Here is a 20,003-nt window from a genome sequence, read left to right as displayed (position 1 = left end):
CATTTATACACATCATATTTTTATTGGATCAGATTGTTATTATTAATGTTTGACGTTTTATTATGTTTTTATGTGTTGGAAGCTGCCCAGATAGGCAGGGTATAAATAAATAATAATAATAACAACAATACAGTGGTACCTCTGGTTGTGAACGGGATCCGTTCCGGAGGCCCCTTTGCAACATGAAAAGAGTGCAACCCGCAGCGGTGTGTCTGCGCACGCGTGGGTTGCGATTCATCGCTTCTGCGCATGCGTGTGACAGCATTTTGCACTTCAGCGCAGGCGTGAGCAGCGAAACCCGGAATTAACCCTTTCTGGTACTTCCGGGTTGCCGCGGGACGTAACCTGAAAGAACGTAACATGAAGCAAACGTAACATGAGGTATGACTGTAATAATTACTATATGTAAATAAATTTAAATATTAGAAAAGACAATAATGCAGGGGAGCATGTAACTACAGTGGTACCTCGGGTTACAAACACCTCGGGTTACAAACACTTCGGGTTATAGACTCCGCTAACCCAGAAGTAGTACCTCGGGTTACAAACTTTGCCCCAGGATGAGAACAGAAATCGCGCACTGGCGGCGCAGCGGCAGTGGGAGACCCCATTAGCTAAAGTGGTACCTCAGGTTAAGAACAGTTTCAGGTTAAGAACGGACCTCCAGAACAAATTAAGTTTGTAACCCGAGGTACCACTGTATGTCTCTGAGACAGCTTCCAGGCTGTAGCTATTTTATGGATAGGATTCAGCAAATTTAGGTTGTGCACTTGATTTTTCTTGCACAACAACCCCCCTTTGAGGGAGACATTGGACTTTTTGTGGTAAGGAAAGTGAGGGGAAAATACGGTGGAAAGCATGGGATTACTGTACATAACTGCTGCATTTCCAAATCAGAATGCCCAAGGAACACCAGGCATTTAATAACCTCTGCAGAAACTTTGTGTAGCCAAATGAATGCCCAATAACCAAGTTGTCCAGAAGAAACGTTTTGATCCTGAAAAAGTGCTTATTTGTATAAAAAATGTGAGAAATGCTGCTTTAAACCACCTGATTTCTAGGATGTTTTTTCTTTTCCCAGTGTACTTTTGAGCAGAGAACTGCTTGTTCTAGAAAATCGTATGTAATTTAGCTCTTGCGACCTGATTGTGGCTAGACATTCTTTATTAGTAAAGGACTTACTTCCTGAGCATCTTGCTCAAAGCTATAAGGGACTCTAGCAAATCTGGCAAGGTGCTTTTTAAAAAAGAATAAATTAAAATTGCTGGCATCTTGTGAAAACAAGCTTTTTCTTTTTCTTAAAAAAGAGGAAATCAGCAAAGGCAAGGATGCGGAGATTTCACTTTAAATCTGGTATTTTTCTGCTTGACTTTTCCAGGTTTTCTCCAGGGCTGATTACACAAGGTTTTGCTATGCAGGATCTGTGCATGCCACTGGCAAACACCTCAATGCCAAGGATGGGAAGTAGTTTTGCTTGGGGGGAAAGACAGCTAGATTTATCAGGGTCAAAGAAAGGGACTTGCAGCAAATACGTTTTTTCTTTTAGACGCAAGCAGCACCACACACAGAACTTACACAACAAACTGAGAGGCGATGCATTATGCAAATGCATAAAGGTATTTAAATGTAATGCAAATAGAACACAATTAAATGTAAACAAATATTATAGAAGTAAATAAATTGTAACCTGGCAAGATGAATCGCCATCTTTAGCACAAAGCAGTCTTTGGCAGAAGCTCTACCTTTTCCATTTTATTATATTCATATCCAGTGCTTTTTTTCTAGAAAAATAGGTGCTGGTGCTCACCATTAAATGAATTCCACACTTTTTAACAACAACAAAAAGAGGTGTCAGTACTGCGTACCCTTGAGTACCCCCTGGAAAAAAAAAACCACTGTTCATATCTCACATTCCTTCTGCCAGGGAATCAGCACAGACCCTACCCAGATCTGCTTCGCTTCAGCGAGGTGCAAGCCTCATGTGGCTTCCAGCTATAGCCTAGGACCACACCTAGATGCTCCTTTGATCTTCTGCATAGCCACTGAATGCTGAGGGAGGAGAAATAGTCTAGACATTACATTTGCCACTGGGAATTGGCACCCCATTGGGAAGCTGTCTTGCCCTGGCGCGATGCTATGTCAGGCATATTGTGGGAAATGCAAAGTGGTGCTTTGTGGCTGCCTGCCACTGCCACCAAGGAAGCTCACCAGGTGGCCCAGGGCCCCTCAAAACTAGAACCGGTCCTGAAAACGTAAGAATCTGCCTTATACTGAGCCATATCATTGTTCCATATAGCTCAGCATTGTCTTCAGTAGAAGGTGGACAATCTGTAGGCCTCCAAATGATGTTGAGTTTTCCACCATGGCTCCAAGATCCTTTCCTGTTCAGACACTGCCAGCTCAGACCCTGTCAGCAATTATGCAAAATTACTCCCCATCCCACTCTCTTATATGCATCACCTGACAATAAATTATATGAATAAGCATTGGCCATTACTTCCCATTTTGGATCCTCTCTCATTCCTAAGATGGTCTGCTGCACTGGTCTTCACTTGACCCTGGACATTGATTGGAATACTCATTAAGTGTATAGCTGTGTTTGGACACGTACAGGCACTTCTTCTGTTCCCAGATTTCAACATCACTTGGAATGCTTAGGGTTTCTTGGGCCACCATGACAACTCCCAAGAGAAGGTCAGAAATGACAAGGCAAACAAAACTCTGCACACCACCAAAAACTGCTGCGGAACAGTGCCACGATCAGTGTGGCTTGACTAAGGAGCCACACTTGTGGTGAGGTCATCACACAATTCTTTCATCTCCATGAATGGAGACATTTTGCCTCACTGTGTAATTTGGAAGGCATGGCCCAGCATGCTTTGCAACTTTGCAAGGGCTCTGCATGTTTTTGTGTGCATGTGCACCTTTTGGATCATAACTAGCTTCACTGGTGCTCCAAAGGATATTGCCACTGCTAATGGCTTCTTCAGATGCTCATGCAGCTGGTCCAGTCCAGCAGGCATCCATTCAAGCCGCATTCTCAATGGGCCACAATCTGGTTTTGTGAATGGCCCCTGAGTGTGACAATATGACTCCCAAGCAAAAAACGACCCCCTTCCTTTCAGCTTTCAGGATATGGCTTTCAAGATCTAAGAGACTCATTCTTCCCCACTGTTCTCTGTTTAATCTGATTATCCTGCCTTTCCTCCCTAAACTTGTATAAAACTGGCTTAGCGGAAAACAAGATGCCGAAGTGTTCTCAAGGTTAAGGTGCTAAAAGATGCTGTGTGTTGTGTTGTGTTGTGTTGTTGTGTTGTGTTTCACTCCCTGGAGGCCTGAGATCATTACTTCTCCAATGCTCCTAGTCTTAGCTAATTCTTGGAGCAAATAACCCAAGGTGGCTAATGGAAACCACATCTCCCTTTCAACAGCACATGGCGATAGGTTGTTAGGCTGAAGCTTGGTGCTTCACTCCCCGAGCTGTTTTAATTTCAGTGTTTATTGCTGTTCTCTCAACCTCTCTGTGGCTGGAGCCTTCTCCAGCACAGATGGAAAACAGGCCCCTACACTAAGCAACCTTCAAACTCGAAACCTTGAGGGGGGTGATCTTCTGAAACATTAGTGTGCATCAGCTGCTACACGTCACCAAATACGCAAAGTAATTGGAGAGCGTGCGGCACATCCTTCTCTCTTGCTCTACATGGATCCTAGTCAAGGACTTTCTTAAGGGATGTGAGACAAAATAGGAAATGGCATAAAACACAGCAGGCTGTTTAGTCTGCGCTTTGGAAGTCATCTCCCCCTAGCGAGTACTGTAGCCTGCTAATTGCCTTGATGAGCTGTTGCGATCTTGGTGCAGGAGCCATTTTCAACAAAGCAAAGTAGGAGGGGAAATGCTGTCTACCAGGCATCCTGAGAGGGCAAGATGTGGCTGGAAGGGATTTCTAGAGCTGAAGGAAATGTGGCTTATATATTCCCTGAGTACTTCCCTTCTGGTTAAGTGAATCAGCCACAGCATTTATACAGCAGGAACTGCAACTGTTTCTGCTTAGGCAGTAACAGTGGGATTTCTTGTCTTCATTCCACAGATGGCAGCCCTGTCCTCACCTTGTCCTCCTTTTGTGGGGTGAGTGGGACTGCAAGGGCTGGTCTTGTTGGAGGGCAGCATTTGCAGGCACACCTTCCCCTCACTCCAAATGCCCGAAGAAGGCTGTTTTGAAAGGTTCTTCTACAATATGTGGCAGCATTGTACTCTTTAACAATACTTCCACAACAGACATGGAATGTGCACAGAAGAATACATGGCCTAAGGGAGCTCTATACTGTATATATCGAAGAGAAGATGTATAATGTTTTCAACAATGGCTCAGCATAGTTGAAAGGCTGCCCTTGGAAAAAATATCATTTGACCTTGGACATGTTAGTTCTGTGCACACTTTTAACATATTCCTATCATGATAAAGATCTGGACTATCATATAGTTATTACTTCACAGTGTCATTCCTGGTGTAGGTTAGAGTTATCAGACATCCCCAGTTCCTGGGGACAGTCCCCAGATTTGCAAATCTGTCCTCAGACAAATTCCGTCCCCGGAATGTCCCCAGATTTGCAAATCTGTCCCTGGGAAACATGGCAGCGGCAGCCTCAGCAGCCTGGAGCCAGCCTGGTAGTGCAGCTGGCTCTGGGTGGCTTCAGGAGCTTCTCGCTGCTCGCTGCCATGGCGCCTGCCATTTTTCCTCACCAGAAGTCCCCATATGATGTGTCTTGTGTGCAACACATCATAAGGGGACTTCTGGCAAGGAAAAATGGAGGGTGCCAGGGCCACGAGCAGCTCCTGAAGCCAGCCAGAGACAACTGCACTACCAGGCTGGCTCCAGGCTGCTGACTGCTGCTGCCGCCACCACTGCTGAAGGGGAACCGGGGACGTCCGGAGATACAGATCTCCTGCCCCCTGCCCCCTTTTTTTGACTGATTGAGGGAGGCTCGGGAGTTGTGGGCGGGCGGCCGTTGCCCAGTTTTTAAAAAACTCTGCACATTTATGTTTCACAGGGTGTGAAAGAAGGGCTTTGCACCTTGCCTGGCAAAGAAACCACATACCTTGCATCCCTCCTGGGCAACGGCTGTCTGCCCGCAACTCCCGAGCCTCTCCCTATCTGTCAAAACAAAGGGGGAAGGGGGCAGGAGATTGGGGAAGGCTTGGGAGTCACGGGCAGGTTGCCAGTTTTTTAAAAAAACTCTGTTACTACTCAGCTTAAAAAAAAAGTGTCACTGGATTCATTGAAAAAAATCTGGTAACCATAGTAGGTGAGCTGACCTTTGCTTTCCTTTGCACAGGAATGGCCTCCACCCTGCAGTCACAATAGCAAGAGATGAGCTAGCCAAGTGGTTGAGGACATGGTTAATGACATTCCCTCAGCAAGAGAACATTGCAGTACTGCTGGGGGATGCAGTACCCTGGTAACAGAAGTGTTATCTGCAGAAAACTGAATTCCCCATGATAAGTGAGTAGCAAATGCCAACTTATTATACTTTAAGTGGTAGTTTTGAAGGGCCCCTTATTGCTCTCCAGAGGCTAAGGGGTGAAGAACTTTCTTTCTGTGAAATTCCTTAGTTAATGTGGTCTTAGGATCCAGGCCAATCTCTGTGTGGCAATTTGTTTAATTAATCCTTCATCGTTAATACCAGCAAAATACATGTGGTGTTCAGGGTTGTGGGAAGACAAGCCATCAAAGCAAATAGGAAATACCCGTGATTAAAACACGGCTCCAGTGCTAGAGCAGAATTTCCAGATGGCAAAAAGGACAAAAGCAGGGGGCAGCATAGTGTCTGGCTTAAGGGCCAGTTGCATGAGCTGCTGCTACATCTTCTTTGTGGCTTCATAAGACTATGCAGCTGCACACATCCAGCAGGATTAGGAGCAAACCTGAGACCTATTCCTGCATTTGTCCTCCATGCAGGAGGGCTGCATAAGGAGGAGCCTATGCAAACATAGTGGTCCTCTCTTTAGACCTTCACTGAATGCGTGGTGGTCAAAGGGGTGGAGCTGCACATAGGAGACATCTGGGTTGGGGCCAGGAGGTACAGCCTTTCTCTCTTTTTTAACACGGTAGCTCTTTATGTATGAATAAGGTTTGAAAGGGCCAGCGGAACCTTGCTCTCCCATGTGCCCTTGGCGTCAACACCTGTTCAGGTGGGCTTAAACTTGTATAAATGAAGCAGCTGGACTCATCCAAGAACTAGCCATCCAAAGAAAACTGCATCTCTATTGACAGCAGTCTGGGTTTCCTTGTTCCTGAAGCCAAAGTCCAGCCTGTGCCTATGGTATTTAAATTTTACATTTATTATATTTGCATTTTATTGATTTTAATTTGCAAACCATTCAGAGGACATGATTAGTTTGGTGGTATATGAATGAAACGAACAGCAGCACAGTCTGAACAATATCTGTTCAGAAATAAATCCTGTTGAATTCAATAGAGCTGACCCTCAGGTAAGTGGGGTTAAAATGGCAGCCTAACAATTATTTGAATTGAGCTTCACAGGGAGCCATCGAGGGGTGCTGCCTGCTTTGCCTGATAATAATAATAATAATAATAATAATAATAATAATAATAATAATAATAATAATAATAATATCTTTATTGTCGTTGCCCCCTCTCGGGGACAACGAAATTACTTGGCTGCTCCATCCACCCAGGTAGGGCCCTCCACACAAAATCAAAACAACTATAAAAACACTAATTAAAACAATACAGTATAATACAGCAAGGAAGATTAGATGACTTTCAAAGTCCAGGCTTCCCATTCAGGGCCGAGATCGCTCTGGAGAAGAAGCTGTTCTTAAGATGGCTCGTTCTTGTCTTCATTGTCCTGTATCTCCGTCCCGACGGCAGGAGCTCGAAGAGACAGTGACCAGGATGCGATGGATCTTTTACTATGTCCAGTGCCTTCCTATGGCACCTTGTGGCATAAATCTGCTCTAAGGTGGAGAGTGGGCAGCCAACAATGCTCTCTGCTGCCTTAACAACTCTGCACAACCCCATCCTGTCCTGGGTAGTACAGCTTCTGTACCACACACATAAGCCATAAGTGAGCACGCTCTCAATGGCACAGTGATAGAAGGCAAGCAGCAGTTTCGGCGGAAGATGGTTTTTCCTTAGAATTCTCAAAAAGTACAGTCTCTGCTGTGCCTTCTTCACAAGCCCCCTTGTGTTGACATTCCAGGACAGATCCTCTTGTAATTCAATGCCCAAAAATCTGAACGTTATTACCCTCTCCACACAGACCCCATCAATCAATCTTTGCTTTGCCAGCCTTACCAGGACTAGAACCTTGCCTTGTTGGACATTACCTTCCTAGAACCTCAATGTTTGCTTAGCACCCCCTGCTCAGATTGGAACACTGCATGGGACAGAACATGGGTGGGTGGGGAGCAGGATTGTGAAGAGAGGTAGCTGCATTATATTTATGCAGACTATTCATTCATCTACGGACGCGGGTGGTGCTGTGGGTTAAACCACAGAGCCTAGGGCTTGCTGATCAGAAGGTCGGTGGTTCGAATCCCCGCGACAGGGTGAGCTCCCGTTGCTTGGTCCCTGCTCCTGCCAACCTAGCAGTTCCAAAGCATGAAGTGCAAGTAGATAAATAGGTACTGCTCCAGCGGGAAGGTAAACGGCATTTCCATGTGCTGCTCTGGTTCACCAGAAGCGGCTTAGTCATGCTGGCCACATGACCCTGAAGCTGTACGCCGGCTCCCTCAGCCAATAAAGCGAGATGAGCGATGCAACCCCAGAGTCATCCACGACTGGACCTAATGGTTGGGGTCCCTTTACCTTTATTCATCCATCTAGACCCACTGATGACTATTGACAGCAGCCTGCCAGAGTCTCAGGCAGAATCACATCTTTCAGGCGGAGTTGCCAGGGATTGAACTGGGCTGTGATTCCTCTCAGAGAATGAACACAACAGAGATTAATAAAGCACTCTTCTACTTTAATGATAAATAATAACTAAAAGACATTGCATCAGCAGTTTTCCTGGGTTTCATCTAAAGAAGACAGGAATATGTCCTTACCTATATTATTCCTAATATTCAATGCAAACAGGACACAAAATTTTCTAGCAGGAGCCACAGTGTGTGTCTGTGGGACAGCAAGACAGTATTTTGTGGTGATCAAGTAGTTTATTTTAAAGCTAACACAGAATAAGCATCTCTTGGCGTTTGTTGGGCAAGAAGGTAGGAGGGAAATTGATCTTAAAGATGTTGTCGATGGATTTACAGGTCTTATTGACTTGCATGCTGAGTTGCTGCTTCCAAAATAGCTCTGAAGTCCTGCCCTGTGCTGAAGACTTTCCATTTGTCAGTTTCCCGTGTGGCGTTTGCTGTTTCTCAGCAGCTGCAAAATAATTTCCTTCCTTGCAAGTGTTGGCCTTGCAGATGGCTGTTTTGTTAGGCTTTCTTTTTTCTTGCAAGCTTTCTCTCTAGTACCGGACATCAGGGTGTGGGAAGGTGCAAACTGTTTTGCATGCCTTTTTGGTAACAGGACTAAAAACAGCAAAGGCTCGTGGTTTCCCTCAAGGTCTTTTCACACGAGAAGCTCAAAACATTTCTCACATCATAGGAAACTGGCTTATTATGATTTGGGCTATTGCTCCATCTAGCTCCTTAGTATCTACATTGGCTGGCAGGGGTTTCCCAGGGTTGCAGACAGGAAGATGTCCCTGGAGATGTCAGGAATTAAAGCTGGGTGCCTTCTTTGGGCAGGGCATGAGCATCTGAGCAAACTACCCTTTGCTACAGTTTCAGCTTGCTTGTGCAAATGTAAAGCCTGAGAATGCTCATCCGTATCACCATTGCTTCACTTCCACTTCCCTCTTCTGTATCCAAAATGCTGAGATGTCCATATGGGTGAAGAGTGGTTCAAAGGCATTTGAAAGCCTCTTCTATAAAAACATGCAAAGCAACTGGCTCAAAGAGTTGCAGCAAGTTTGTTGATTGCTTACCAGGGCAGGTTATAAGGAGCATACAAATGTCAGGGGCTGGTTGGACAATGAAGAATGGTGGGCAACTCCAGCCCCCTAGGAAAGCCTCAGAAGAGGAAGACTCAGAACCAGGGGAATGGTGGGGGGACACAGAAGACAGGTCAAAGGATGGAGTGGGAGGGATAGAATGGTTGGATGTTGAACAAGCAACAGGCTTGAGTGAGTGAGAGGAAGAAGAGGCAGAAAGCACCGCAGACGTAGGACAGATAGCTGAAGGGGAGGAGGGAGCTGAGGTTGCAACAGATTCACAGGAGTCTCCCAGTCCTGCTGTATTCAGCTCCCCTCCCAGTCCTGCTGTATTCAGCTCCCCTCCCCACCTTGTCTCCAAGGACTTGAAGACTTTTGCATGCAGCAAAACAATGAGCCCAGAGGCCTTTCCTTTCTTGCAAACATATTTCATGAGAGAAATTTTAATTTTCACTTGTTTTGTCAGCCTGGAAGGCTCAGTTGGTTAGAGTGTGGTGCTGATAATGCCAAGGTTGCAAGTTTGATCCCCATATGGGATGGCTGCATATTCCTGCATTGCAGGGGGCTGGACTGGACGATACTTAGGGTCCCTTCCAACTCTACAATTCTATGATTCTGCAATCATTGTTCTTGTGAAACTCTAAAACATTGAGACCAGGAATAACTTTGAAAATATTAAAGATCCTTTTTGAGAAGGGTAATTATTCCTTCATAAGAACCAAGAGAAGAATGTGAGGTTCCTTTAACCTTGCTATACTATATTTTGCTGTGAGATTGCTTATGGACTTTGATTACACTGGAAAAATATAAGTTCCCAGCTGTGATAATCACTGTCACTTTCATGGCACACATGAGGGAAGGGAACTGAATGCATATTAATCTGCAGAAGGATGAAAAGCAAGCGGTGATGCAGGGAACGAAGTAATAGTACAAATCTAGATTGAAAATAAGTGTAAAATGCAATCAATGTCCAAGCTCACTGGCTGTTTTTGACTGCATTTTCTTTCCTTCCTTATGAACAATGACATTTTAAATGCACTAGGGGCTTTGCTTTGTTTTTGTTGTTGTTTTTTTACTTCCAGCAAGACTGGTAGACTTGTTACCACGAGGAACCTTAGTGGGTCTAGCATTGTCTCTTATGGTAGATAGAGCCAAAAGCATGCACATAAGGTGCTACTATTACTATGACTATTAGCTTTCTACACAATCGTCTCCTGGTGATGCACAATAAAAACAGTAAACAACAACTAAACATAAAAATAGCATATATTTTTGAAACCAACAGAAGCAATCCAATATCGTCACTTATGCAGAGACTCATTCATTCAGCTGGGAAAGCTTGTTGGAACAAAAACATTTCCGGAAAGTGCAGGTAGCAGGCACCTTTTATCTCGAGAGGAATCTCATGCTACAGAAAGCTACCATAGGTATGTTGTGTTTTCTGAAATACTGAATTGCACCAGGAAATAACTGAGGCATAATCCTGACACTCTGGCAGAATGCATGTAGAGGGGCAGCCAAATTGTGCCTTCTGCCCTCCCACCCTACTTTTTGGAAAAGGGTCCAAATTCCCTCTCCAGCTGCCTCTTCATCCCCTGTACATTTTTGCAAAGCAATTTCCCCTAATGGAATGCATTTCACTAATATATGCATTTCTAGTATAATGCATCTTTGTACATATTACTTGGCTGGAGAACGGCCTTGCAAAATCTGGAAGAATGTGAATTTTGAGGGATGGTTGTTGTTTCTTTGTTCATGTATTGTTTCACATCATGCAAGTTACATAGGTCCACCTTTAAATGGGAACTGAATCAAATTTTTCACCCATCCTCAGTCTTTAGAATCATACAGTCATAGAATTGTAGAGCTGTAAAGCAGGATCTCCAAGAGTCTCTATTTTCCAGGGACATCCTTGATCTAGAGAAGCCATCCCGGTTTCTGATTTGATCCTGGAATGTCCTGCTTTTCTTTAGGTTGTCCGTATTTTCATTGGAGAAATGCTGGATGGTATGGAGTTATCTAATTTGAAGGCAATCATGTACAGTGGTACCTCAGGTTAAGAACTTAATTCGTTCTGGAAGTTGGTTCTTAACCTGAAACTGTTCTTAACCTGAGGTACCACTTTAGCAAATGGGGCCTCCCACTGCTGCCGTGCTGCCACCAAGCGATTTCTGTTCTCATCCTGAAGCAAAGTTCTTAACTTGAGGCACTATTTCTGGGTTAGCAGAGTTTGTAACCTGAAGTGTCTGTAACCTGAAGCATCTGTAACCCAGGGTACCACTGTAAAGTAGTACCTCAGGTTAAGTACTTAATTCGTTCCGGAGGTCCGTACTTAACCTGAAACTGTTCTTAACCTGAAGCACCACTTTAGCTAATGGGGCCTCCTGTTGCTGCTGTGCCGCCAGAGCCCGGTTTCTCTTCTCATCCTGAAGCAAAGTTCTTAACCTGAAGCACTATTTCTGGGTTAGCAGAGTCTGTAACCTGAAGCGTATGTAACCTGAGGTACCACTGTATAGGGAAGTTTTTAAAAAATGTTTAATGTTTTATTATGTTATTATATATGCTGGAAGCTGCCCAGAGTGCTGGGCAACCCAACAAGGTGTGTGGGGTATAGACAGTAAAATTAGCATTATGGAATGGGATGTCGCTATTTTCATCAGAGCAATGTTGGAGGGTATGCACAAGGAACATCTGGTCCGGCCCCCTGCAATGCAGAAATCTTTTGCCCAAGGTGGGGCTTGAACCCACAACCTGAGATTAAAAGTCTCATGCCCTGCTGACCAAGGCAGCCTGGGCTTTGGTTCTACGAACTGATTGTGATTATCGAAGGTCTCCTTGTTCCATTTTTGTGGATTAGTCTGTTAACATCCCCCTCATCATTTTCATTCTTATAGTTTTCATCTTGAAGTGATTTCACAACTGTCTATTATACAAACAGTTAAAACTATTACATATATTAAAAACAATTTCAAGCCCAGTACATATATTGACAGGAATAAAAATAATCAGAAACATTAGCAACAAGAAATGAGAATCTCACTGAAGGATGGTTCCATTTAATTTTTCAGATTCAGTGGAAACAAATTATTTGTGAGGTAAAAGAGCATAATATTTGTACAAACATTTTCTTCCTTGACATGATTGCCTCGTCAAGTTACAAAGGCTGCTAAATGCTGAAAGTAGCTTTATTTTTCGCACCTCAAGTTTTAAAACACAGAGGTACAAAAAAAGAAAAAGGCCAAAGGAGAACATTTCTAGACAAATGACCTTAAAATGCCCACATTTTTGTGTCACTCACAGATTTTCTGGAGGGCCATGTCCCTGTTTAAGGACTAATGTGTTTGGAGAGCAATAAAAAGCTCCCCGTTATTAGGGAGAATCCCTTTTATATACAGGGAATTGGATCAATTTGACCCTGATTGTCTCTTTTCGCTTTATTGTCCGTCTACTTCAAACACCAAGCCCTTGGCATTATCTTAAGGAAGAGGCTGATTGAACCGTAGGCCTGACACTTGTCAGTTGTGGATAATGCTGGTTTCAGTCTGTCATGTTCACACATAAATGAGCAGTGACAGAGATAGACTGTTGAATAGAAAAAGCAGTTTTACTGTGGATAACCTTTCCTTGTATAAATGCAACAAATAATAAGGCCTGAAAATAGCCTGTGTTCCTTAGAAAGAACACTCTGAAGCATATAACAGGATGATGTATTATCTCTTTGGCGATCAGAAATTGCTCTGTTAAGAATGGGCAAAGGCAAAAACGGACCATCATTAGAAAAATATACCCCTGACCACACTTCCAGATATGCTTGTCTATATAATATTTAGCGACTAGCAAAACCCAATGCCAGTCTGCTACCTGAAAGGAAGGTGTTGCTATGTATAGGAATTATGGCACATCATTATTTGAAAAATCTGTCCTTAAGAAAAGAAAAAAGATTGCGATTCCACCTTAATTAAAAGAACAGGATGATCTAAATCCTTCTTCTTAATTTTTTTTAAAAGTCCCATTGGATGTCCCCCAAACACTCTGCCTGAATTAGCACAATTTAAAAGCACGATTTGTATCTGGAGATCTGGAAATGTGAATATGTACCAAAAAGTATTGTAACTTATACGTAGCCATATGAGAGTCTGAAGCTCTTTTATATAGAACGAGAGAAATGTTTCTTTAAAAGCAAATTTAATTCTGCCACAGCTTCAGAGCAATTTGCATAAATGTCTATACTGTGATTTTTTTATTTATGGCCCCTAAATTTCTAATTAAATACTAATTAATACTATCACCAGAATTGTCTCCCATCCCCAGCTCTTCATAGCTTTGTCACTTTGATTAATGCATAGTCATTTATTAACTTATTTAACAAGCTGAGGTGCTTCATGACAAACCAGATTAAATTATCCTCATAACAGTCTCATTACTGTGAAAAAAAGAGAGGAATTTTAAACTTAATAAAAATTATCCTCAATAATGTTACAGCTTTTTCACAACATCCTTAAAAGATGGAAATAGGCTCCTTGTTTGATTTATAATGTATGGGGTTGTATAAAGCATCCATTAATAAAATTTATATGTTCATTTAAGCAGGAGCACTACAGTGGTTCTGTAGCCCTGAGTGCTTATTATTTAACTTTTGCTGTAGTTATGAAAATAATTAATGTCCTGACCAGACAGGGACTAAAATACCCACTAGAATGAGATAATTAGAGGCATAAATAATGCTTAGGTCTAGTGTGTTGGTTTCTAAAAATATTAATTGCTTTTGCTTTCCAGCTAAACTTTATCAAGGAGGAATAAGAGTTTACGTAGGCTGTTAACTTTAAGAGAAATAATGTAAGACTAATTTGGAGATGCAGGTGGTAGCAGTGTCAAATAATGGCCCACTGCTGAGCCTAATGAGGAGAGGAGTTTCTGGGGTAACTGTGGAATACCCACAGAGCAGCAGAAGAGGAGGTGTTTGGCTTTTCCTGGACCACCATTTTCTTGTGCAACCTGGATGGTGGGGGTGTTGGAAATGCGGGGCAAGTGGGGGAAAGTATTTGGAGGTAGGAATTTCTAGGGTGGGAAGTTTCAGGTGGAAGAAGAATTGAAAAACCCCCAATCTTGTGTGTGCCTCTCCTGCAAATGCACAGAGTTGTTGTCTGGCATGTTTCATACCCAGTGAATTCCTAAATCTTCCATAGTAGGTTCATAAACTAGTTTTTGAGGAGTTGGGTTACAAGTGCGCATTTGCTCCTGCACATTTCACATGCACCAGCGTGCTCGTTCTTCTTCTGTTCCCGTACTTCTCTGTTGTTGTTGTTTAGTCGTTTAGTCGTGTCCGACTCTTCATGACCCCATGGACCAGAGCACGCCAGGCACTCCTGTCTTCCACTGCCTCCCGCAGTTTGGTCAAGCTCATGCTGGTAGCTTCAAGAACACTGTCCAACCATCTCGTCCTCTGTCATCCCCTTCTCCTTGTGCCCTCCATCTTTCCCAACATCAGGGTCTTTTCCAGGGAGTCTTCTCTTCTCATGAGGTGGCCAAAGTACTTCTCTACCAATGGCTAAAAGGTCATTGTCATTCCAACATTGGCTCCATTGCAGGCACTCCTGTCTTCCACTGCCTCCCGCAGTTTGGTCAAGCTCATGCTGGTAGCTTCAAGAACACTGTCCAACCATCTCGTCCTCTGTCATCCCCTTCTCCTTGTGCCCTCCATCTTTCCCAACATCAGGGTCTTTTCCAGGGAGTCTTCTCTTCTCATGAGGTGGCCAAAGTACTTCTCTACCAATGGCTAAAAGGTCATTGTCATTCCAACATTGGCTCCATTGCAGGAAACACATTTCCCTGTTGCCATTTGTTTGAGTTATTTTCTGTGGGAAACTTCAAGAAATGTCTATGAAGTGCTCTGCCAGTCTTTCATATACAGTAGTACCTCAGGTTAAGTACTTAATTCGTTCCGGAGGTCTGTACTTAACCTGAAACTGTTCTTAACCTGAAGACCACTTTAGCTAATGGGGCCTACCGCTACTGCCACGCCGCCGGAGCACAATTTCTGTTCTCATCCTGAAACAAAGTTCTTAACCCGAGGTACTATTTCTGGGTTAGCGGAGTCTGTAACCTGAAGTGTATGTAACCTGAAGCGTATGTAACCCAAGGTACCACTGTAGTGGCCTTCTCTCCTACCCCATTCACATTTTTCTACACAGGTTGCACTTAAATAATATCGATAAGTCAAAACAGGATCATTAGCAAAACGTGCAAGATAGATACTATGGAGGACCTTTATCCACAGATAAAGTGCTGCTGAGCCCGTGACTTTACAAGCGACAGCTTTATGAGGTTGCCCTCAGTTATTATTTATTAAATTTATATCCTGCTGCTCCTCAAAAAGGGAGCCCGGGGTGGTAAACAAGATAACCATACAATTAAAAACATCTAAAAACAGCCACATATCCTCGCAGCTAACAATTTCAAGGTTGTCAGGAGCAGTATCTTCCAGCCATCAAATGCCTGGGTGAACAAGAATGTGTCTTAGATTCCTGCTGAATGTTAATAATGCGAGAGACAGGCACACCTCGCCAGGGAGGGCACTCAATAAACGGGGAACTTCTACCAAGAAAGCCCTGTCACGAGTTACAGCTAATTGAGTAGCACCCAGCAGTGACACCACAACAGGGCATCCCCTGTCAATCTGTTTACCCAGCCATAAACTGCAAGGCCTAGAGGATGCTGACCCAGCATGGGTCTGGCTGCTGAAAATATGCCATATCCACTTTGGCCTGGCTGGTTTGCTTGCTTGCTTGTTTTTTTGCAGGGTGGTAGAAGGGACCCACATATTTGCTGAATTTATATTGTTCTGTTGGAATGGGTTTACCTGGTTTTACCTGTTTTTAAAATTGTATTGTTGTGAGCTGCCCTGATGATGTGAGACTTCGAGGGATCCGATCCCTCCCACGGTAGCAGCCAAGAAGTAGATAAAACAGTAAAAGTTCTTAACATGTAATTTATTAATATTCACACAGAGAGACGAAGGAATGGAGTCTGCCGTAGATAATGGCGTTGCTCCAAGTAAAGTTCCACCTCGTCCATCTCTCCTATTCTACGTCACCCCTGCATGGGCTAATCTGAGCTTTCCGCTTCTGAGCTTTCTGTTCTAGTACCCTCAATTCTCGACTTGACCTGGGAGGAGGGGGGTCAGGAATGTTTTCCAAAGACACTGAGTCTGTCAGCTGTCTCTCCCCTGGTGCTTCTTCTTCCTGCTGTTCCTCTCCCATTATTCCCCAGTTTTTCTCCTCTGCAGCCTCTGAACTATGACCTTCTGCAAACCACTGTTCTAAATCTATACTGTCCTCCTGTTCTCATGAATGGATCAGGAGAAGGGGGAGGGCAGTCCCCACCATTCCTCCTCAGTCCAGCCTCTGACAGGTGAGTAAGAAATTATATAAATATGCACCCATATGATCGCTTCGATCTGCAGACCTGGTACTGTTGCAGGCAGCACACAATACCTATTCCACACTCATAAGAAATTATTCTATTAATGTGACACACCTTGGATTCCACAGCTTTGTGACAACAGGCAGGCTCCTTCACTGTATTTTTTTGGCACCTGCTTAAACATTTCTTTTGTTTAGGCAAGTCTCTCCAGACCCAAAGGTGTTGACATGATTTAATTTATTTTTAGTTTACTGCTGATTTTAATTGTTTTTTTAAAATGTATTTAATTACTTGTTGTTAAGTGTTTTCATTGATACTTTTAATAATTTTTGTAGACCTCTTAGAGTATTGTTGCAATCAAGTGGTATGCAGAGTTTGTTAAAAGAAATAAAACAAAAATCCTGGGTGAGGAGTTTGCCCCTAGGAGTTCTCACCACAAAGAGAAGTGAAGTGAGCATAACAGGGGCATTATTTTGGTTTCTATAAGCTGCTACTGCCAGACCTGTTGAAAATAACAAACAAACATGACTTTGAATAGCAGGTTAAACATTCTTTTCATGTTTTAGCTGAAGGACCGGGATGAGAAGATGGCTTTGTTTTGTTTTTTATTCTGCATGATAAAGGTGATGTTCTCAAAACGCTGATGAGATTTCATTAGAATATTGGTTGCCCCTTATACTCTATTGAAATTCAAAGTCTGAAATATGCTTGGAAATATGACCTTGAATTTTCATCACAATTGACAGGTGGCTGGAAGGAAGGTCATTGGGAAGAGAATTTCTCTTATTAAGATTGGTTGATGGGCAATAGCGTATTTTAGATAAAGCCAATCCATTGCATTTGGTGGATAAATCTGTTTCCCTTGTCTCACTGCCATTCCTGTTTGATGAGGCTTTACAGATTTTTGAAGCGCTACAAAAATATGTGAATGGAGATGATATTTTATTCTTGTCTTAATTTTATTCTTTAACGTTGCACAGAAGTTATTTTAATTGCTCTTGTATCCCCCCCCCCTTCTTAAATAACCCTGTACATTTACTGAAACGTATATAAAAGCTTCTGGCATCTACCCAACCAAGTCTATCATACAGCTTTCCAAAACTGAGCCAAAGTGGTGTGGGTGATTGTGTGCGTTTCACAAACATTTTCTCTTCCTGCAGAGTCTAATTTGCCTGCAAAGAAAAGATGCATAATGCCTCTTATCATACTTTCAGTTTCCCTTGTACATGCTATGGGAGTTTGTCATGTTGTGAGCTTCTTCAGGGTCCCAATTTGCAGGAATGTAGCCAATCAGGTGTGTACCTATGATGACATCACTGAAGACAAACAAAGCTAGTTGGGAGGAAAAGGCCTATTCAGGAAGCACTGCCCTCACTCTGAATTAGTTTTGTTTGTCCCCAGGGACATCATTACATCCAAACCTGATGGGTTGCATGATGGTGTCAATCTTACAAAGATGCGCTATGTTTGAAATGAGATGTGGTACTTAAGCTACACCCAGTCACAGCTGAGAAGTGGCATGTAATGTAATAAGTAAGGTTTGGGGATTTTTTGTGGGGGAAACTTCTCTCCTCTTCAGTCACTTTTCACTTTGAAAACAATTGCTAAAGAAAAGAAAAATTCTTTCATCTCAGGGGGCTGGGATTTACCCTGTCATTTGTCTTCAGCCTTAGTAGGGAGTTGTGAAATATCCTGTAACATTTTTGAATCTTCATTCTTTATGGCTGCTTAAGAAAAGAATATTTTTCCAGAAGATGAATGAGTTGAAATATATATCTTATAACCTTTAACAGGGCTGCCTTTCTACTCAGGCAGTAGCATGCAGGGTCCCTTTGAGATAAGGGAACTATGGTTACTCCTCACTCATTCAATGGATAAAATATAAAGTTAAATTTCATGGTGGAAAAGCATGCAGGAGGTTTCCTGGTTTTCTTGAATGGATGAGATGTTTTTGATACCTCTTCATAGGACCTTTTTTAAAAATCCTTTTTTTTGTATACCGCAGAGTTGATAAATGCATTAAGTGCATGTAATATTTATTGCTCCGGGAACAGCATGTATCATGAGAAGAAACGAAATCTTTCTGTACAATGCCTCAACGTATGAAAATTGAAACTGTATCCTCTCCCTCAAGTCAGAAACATTATGCAAGTGACAGTTTTGCGGTTTTGAAGAAACTAGAGAACAAGGATGCTTGATTACGGGTTTGCAACAACAACAAAAATCACATTGCTTCTTTCTTTTTGTAACTAAGTCACTGTGCAAACCGATTCCAATTTAATGTCTGCCACCAGGTAAGATTTAACAAGATATGTCAATTTGACTACATGGAGGTAGATGACAAGAGAATCCCACATTAGGAGAGAGAGACGCTGTGTATGTGTTTGAGTGTGTATCCCTCATCTCCCCTTCCCATTGCACAGACTGTGCATTAAAACAATATTTAATCATGGAATGGAATGCCATCATTAGTGAAATGTTCTAAATAAGACCTAGACCTGGTGTGTGTGTGCGCACACACACCCTACCTCCCGATCAACCATAGATGGGACTGCGGTAACAAAAGCAACACCCTAGAAGTTCTCCCCATGCTTAGGAATTCTTCAGAGCTTGCTTCGGGAATCTCCTTCATGAGGCAGTAACATAGCAAATGGAAAGTTGGACAGATCTGAGTTCATGTCCTGCATCTGTCACTGACTCATTGCTTGCTGTCTTCAGCAAGTGCACCTGCCTGTGAGTTTTCTTGGATGCACCTGGGCCAGCCACTCATGGAAACAGAATTTTGGTCCCTTAGAAACATAGGAAGCTGAGACAGTCTGTTGGTCCATCAAGCTCAGTCTATACTGACCAGCAGTGGTTCTGCAGGGTTTAAAGCAGGAGTCTCCCACAGCAAGGCCAGATGAAGACCTTTAGAAGCATGCAGATGATAGATGATAGATAGATAGATAGATAGATAGATAGATAGATAGATGATAGATAGATAGATGATAGATAGATAGATGATAGATAGATAGATAGATGATAGATAGATAGATGATAGATAGATAGATATAGATATATTTTTCAAAACAAAATTTTCATATTTTCAAAACATAAACAGTAATAAATTGTAAAATACAATTTTTTAAATGAAACAAAATCTACAATAAGATGGAAAATAATGTTTGTTTTTGTATACTTCCACTTTATTTATATTTGATTTTTTCCTCCTGCTTTTTCTAATTGCAAAGTCTTTGATCAGATTTTCGAAACTAATCTTACACAACACATCTACTGTACTTCTATACTTAGTAGAGATAAGGCCGCCAGCCTGCCTCATTGCACAGTTGTTCTGTTGGGATTTTTCATATACATTCAGCTGAGAAAACGAACGCTCAGCTGAGCAATTTGTGACCATTAATGTTAAAAATCAGGCAATGGAAAATGGTGGTGCCCCCCATTCCCTTGATGCCCTAAACATGTGCTTATTTTGCTGAAGGGTTAATCTAGCCTTGTCTCCCAGCCCTACCTGGGACTGAATTTGGGATCTTCTGAATGCAAGGTAGGTTCTCTAACACTGAGCTAGAGCCCTT

This window comes from Podarcis melisellensis (genome assembly GCF_964234715.1).
Source record: "Podarcis melisellensis genome assembly, chromosome: 11".
NCBI lineage: Eukaryota > Metazoa > Chordata > Lepidosauria > Squamata > Lacertidae > Podarcis > Podarcis melisellensis.
This window is presented reverse-complemented; position numbering follows the sequence as displayed.